The following is a 5,170-nucleotide window of genomic DNA, read 5'->3' on the forward strand; positions in this document are numbered from 1 at the left end:
ATTTCTTCCTGAACTTATTCGGCAATGTATATTTTTGAGCGGCGGTACTTTGGAAATAATTAATTGTACTAACTCATTTGCTTTTTAAATACGTCTGTTGACAATGTAATCTTTTCTAAAACGATATTTCCTAAATTGGAAAGTTCAGCGCCGAGTTAATAGGACCTACCGCCGTCGAAATTACATCCTAATCTTTTTGTACGTTCGAAAATTAAAGTAGCTTTTTATAAAAATTTCTCCGCAGAACCTTGTTTTTTTTAAATACGTAGTATTATTCATATTTCTTTTAAAATACAAACAGAATCAAAAATATAATATAAATTTAGCAATAATATGCATACATAGAACCACTAATTCCAAGAAAAATGGTATAATTTTAAATGTATGTAATATAGAGTATTTCTCTATATCTTTATCAATAAATTTTATGCAATCACTTTTATAAAACTTGTTTAAGCATTTGCTGTACATTATTATGATCACAACAATTTCAAATAATTTTAAAATTATATTTGTCACAGATGAAATAACATGACAATAACGATTTATGATTTTAAACAGTCCACTAGATAAACTAGCAATGATTAGAACGTCATGTATTAGCAATTAATGACTGAATTTATCATTGGAATTATATGCTGACTACGACCGAAACGAGCAATCGGTAACATCATGATAACGCGTCTTTGATTTAACCAAAGAGTCTTGGTGAAACTCACGTCTCCGTAGTTCGTATTGAAGTGCATACCCAAGTGGATTTGCATACGAGTTCGCATCGCGGTGTTACCTGCTGTAGGAGGCCGGGCACATGTCACATTCCCATTGTCGGCGTTGTCATAGGGAGAGAGAAAGTGTATATAAGAAAGAGAGGAGGGAGAGAGAGAAAGAGAGAAACGGGTGTGGGTGGCGGGGAACGGAGGTAAGTACTCGTACTAAGTGCTGTTTTATTTGTGTAAGAACAACCACTTTGCTACCGCCATCCGCCCTCCTGCCCGGCCTACAAAGACAGACTGTTCGCGCGCACACAAACATCCGTATTCGCAGTCGCGATTTGCTCGCGGAAACGCGATTCCGCAAGGCTTACACGGGCGAGGATGAGACGGGATCAGTGAGTGTGACTAAAGGAAGCCACTTCCGGTCGCGTAATTCCGTTAAGATGTCGGAGAATTCGCTATAACGTTCATCCCTTCGTCGCCCCTTCATTTTCCGAAAGCACGCAGATGTCGCAGTTAATCCGGAAGCGAAGCATCTTTGATTCGTGGATTTGTGATATATCGCAAACATCCTGTCAGCACATGTTTAACTTGCAAATCTTAAGATCTTAAGCATTTTATAATAATAATTTAAAATGCCGATGCCGTAGATTCAAAATAATCTATTTATCTGTAACAATGAAATTAAACGTAAAATACAGCCGTTCAGATAAATTGTGACGTAGGAGTAACTACGATATTTTGTTGAGAGATATTTCGTCGAGAGTTGATCGCACCAGCTCCGAATCCCGCTTACAAAGCGGGCTAAAGCAATGGACGCAACAGGGAACTTTGCTGTGATCTTATCATCAAGAATCAGGGCGAAGTTATCGCCGGTTAACAAACATCTTCGTTATTGCTTCAAACGGTAAAGAGAAGTGCCTGTGCTGGCATTAACCAGACACTCTCTCACGGATCTGCGGAATACTGGTCCTCCGCTTTGATCTTGGTCAACAGCGAAACTTTAGACCCGCCGGTCGTACGCGCGTGCTAGTCGATCGGAAGCGATTCGTTTGATTATCGCGGATCAAATTCGATGGGACGCGAGCTATCCGATTGCTCGTTCAATCGTCGTTCGCGTCGGCGCGATTCGTCCAAGCCGATCTACAGCCATTTCGTCGAACTTGTCGCGGATCGAGACAATAGATGTTCCAAGCGCGGCACAAGTCGGTTCGCAGGCAAAAGGAGGACCAACTAGGCGCTCTGTGTGATACCTCGGCTGATGTCCAAAGGTGCTTCCCTCACACTCGACACTGGATGCGCCTTAGTCTTAGCAAATTGTACAATAACAATCCTAGTAGTAGCTGCCGGTGCTCCTTCCCGTCGTCCTACGTACATCCTCGCTCTACGCCGAGTGTCTTCAAACCAACCCCTTTCCACCCTCGGTTCCCGCCTCACCCCCTCCCGTCCCCGCCTTCGCCCCTTTTCCCTCGCGCGCCAGTGTTGTGTACATTAGCGGATGCTCTGAAGGCAAGACAAACGGAATATTACACAAATACCCGCCCCCTTCAACCCTCGTCTTCCGTAACTACCAAACCACCCCCTCCCCCGCCTTCCTGCCCCCTCCTCTGTATCCCTCTCTCTTTCTCTCTCTCTCTTCCTCGCTCTCTAACTCTCGCGATCTTCCGACAGAAGACATCCCGCTTTGCGAACGTTTCATCTCTCGTGGAATGGTAGATACAGATAGACAGATAGATAGCGGGAAGAGGGCAAAGGGGAAAAGTCAAGCATGTAGAAGTGGACACCACTTTAGAGGTATTTCGCAAGAGTTTCGTCAATTTAGGGTGCAACTAAGATATTCGTTTCCGATTGCTTAACCTAATTTAGGAACAGGATTACGGGATCGTCAAAGTGCCGTATATTATGCGAAGTCCACGTTTGCGGAACGCTTGTCTCAATCATAATAATTTACTATTATTAAAATAGCAATTTACGAATTGTTTTGTCACTTTACGCTCTTTTATATCATACGTTTCTGTTGAAAAATTTATGTGAAAGAAAAAGCTCGCTTGTTTCACTTTCAAAAACGTTTAATAAAACACGAATATAGCAAATAAAGCGTTTAAGAGATTCTGACATGCGTGTGAATAACGATTAAATAAGACACACGTACGGATTACGTAATATCTGATGAAAATTCTGCAGGAGAACAGTTTAAAAAAGGCTATTCCTGAAAACACCGTTAAATCCAAAAATAGTCGAAGATGAGCAAGAATTTCTCATTATTATGATTATTATTCGACGACGACGCGGGACGACGAAAGAGCGCCGTGGGCCGATTCCTTGACCACCCGAGTACGAAGGAGCGGGGCGCTTCGTAAATGCATAAAACGCGATATGAAATGCACGAGTTCGGACGTTTTGGCATCCGGACAAGCAGACAATCAACTCATCGAGGCGTGTGGATGCATTTTTATTATATATTATAGACTGCCCGATGCCTTCCTCCATATCGTACGTCACTCATAATGTCAGTCGCTAACGTACCGTCTCGAACGTATTTTACGTACCGGGTGCTCCGAAAGCGATCTATTAGCTTAAATCCTGTAGAAGCTCTTATCCTTAAGACTCGTAAATAAATTGCTTAAAAAGCTGTATTCAATATTATTAATCGTAATTATTGATCGCTAAGCAACGTTTAAATACATCGATGTATTTGTAAATTTATTTTACTTTCAGTAAAAGATATATGAATACGCGTCTTTTTGAGATAAATTTTAAAAAGATCAAGTGACGCCGCAATGTTAAGAAAATGATGTAGTACGTTCTTTAATCAATTTGATGCGCACATGCCAGATTATTTCAGTGTACACGTAATTTAACGGCTCGAAGAGAGCTATCGCACCTGCTCGTATAATTATCCCACTGAAACACTATACTCAAAAATTATGTAACACGATGATATCGAAAAGATGTTGACGTACAGTTTCACGACATTTAACAAACTTGAGGCAGAGAATTGTTTTTTTTGTGCACTCGGTCTCGCATTATTGCCACAAGAGAAGTACAATACTTGAGCGTTCACTCGAGCTGGCATTTCGTTAACGAAGAATTCTATTTCAGAGTTTGACACCCAGTATAGATTTCGGATATAGGTGCATATCGGGCCGTATCTCCTTGTATCAGCCATACACATAATTACCATCTGATAGAGTCTGTTGTCTGTCGGGAGGTTGATTTCATACTTGTTCTTATTGCCGACCCGTCAAAGGTATCCCCGTGGTGGTAGGACGGCCGATCTCGGATGGGGGCCTTAGGGCCGCATAGGCCCCTTCTCCCGTCTCGACCAATCACTGACCCTTGGTCTGCCTTACCGTCGAGAAAACGCACGAGAAAAAGGAACGTGATTAGACCTGCTGCAGAACCTGATGCATCGACCAGTTCGAGAGTGTCGACCGCTTCGATGGCCGCCAATCGAAGTCCAATCATTGGCTAAGATAGTCAGCCATTTCGTACAATTTCTGCATGCCTTTCGTCAAATAATAATAAATTAAAATGAGAAAAATAAAAAATTTTTTTAACTAATATTTCTCACTCGAAAAACTGTGCCGCCCGTTATAATGTATTGTTAAATTAACCTTATTAAAAATTCTAACGTAAATGTTGCATTGTATGTCTATGTATCACGAATGAGATAATTTGGAATAAACATTCAATGTTGCGCCAATAGCCAGAATTCTGCTCGTAAGTGACAGAAGAGCATTTGGCATCGCGATGTACGCGAACGTCGCGCGAAACATTGTGGAATTAATGTAGCGTGAACCTCGGCAACAAACACAGTATTGTCCTCGACTCTTGCAATTCCCACGGATGCGGATGACGCCTGAAAGACGCTCCTTCGGATCGGCCGATGCAATGCAATCAACGCAACACCTGTCGAAAATGCAGATTTACGGCGCAGCTGCTTCCGCCGGTGCGCGCAAGCAATAATTCCGGCGAGACGGAGGACCCGTCCACAATTTCTGTGGTTTCTTCCATTCCTCCGCGTCCGTCTTGCTCGCACCGAGGCCCAGGCCGGCCTGTACCGGCGTTCATCCTCTCGCTCGCGCTCTCGGGACGGTGCCTCGCATTGTTTCATTAGGCCACGTCAAAATATTAGGGCTGCAACTCGTTCCTGCCCTCTCCGATACACGTTACTGAAACCTCCCACAGCCCAAGGCCCTTAGACGTTAATGCCGCATGGACGGCGGGCTGACTTGCGTATAATTACCACATTCGGCCATTTATACCAGGTGGCTGCTAAATTTCAAAGAGCAGTGCGCGAGCCTCGCTTCCACGACGCGCCATCCATCCGTAATGGCCAGCGATCGTGCGGGATTGTCAGTGCTAATACGTCAATTATTACGTCGCGCTTTTTAATAACACGTTTCCAATAAGATATAATGCCTATTAAATTATGTAGACGCGTATATATGTGA

The 5,170-nt window shown here is 43.1% G+C and overlaps 1 long non-coding RNA gene across 1 annotated transcript; it reads right to left on the minus strand.

Annotated features, from left to right (window-relative positions):
* Nucleotides 1–3,349: 3,349 nt before the first annotated feature.
* On the minus strand, nucleotides 3,350–4,451 carry LOC105454346. The gene is made up of 2 exons (XR_974988.1): nucleotides 4,331–4,451; nucleotides 3,350–4,221 (listed from the first exon to the last, which is right to left on the minus strand). It is a non-coding gene; the product is annotated as an uncharacterized LOC105454346 (long non-coding RNA).
* Between the last annotated feature and the right edge of the window lie 719 nt (nucleotides 4,452–5,170).

Source organism: Wasmannia auropunctata, unplaced genomic scaffold, assembly GCF_000956235.1.
Source record: "Wasmannia auropunctata unplaced genomic scaffold, wasmannia.A_1.0 LD335986.1, whole genome shotgun sequence".
Lineage (NCBI taxonomy): Eukaryota > Metazoa > Arthropoda > Insecta > Hymenoptera > Formicidae > Wasmannia > Wasmannia auropunctata.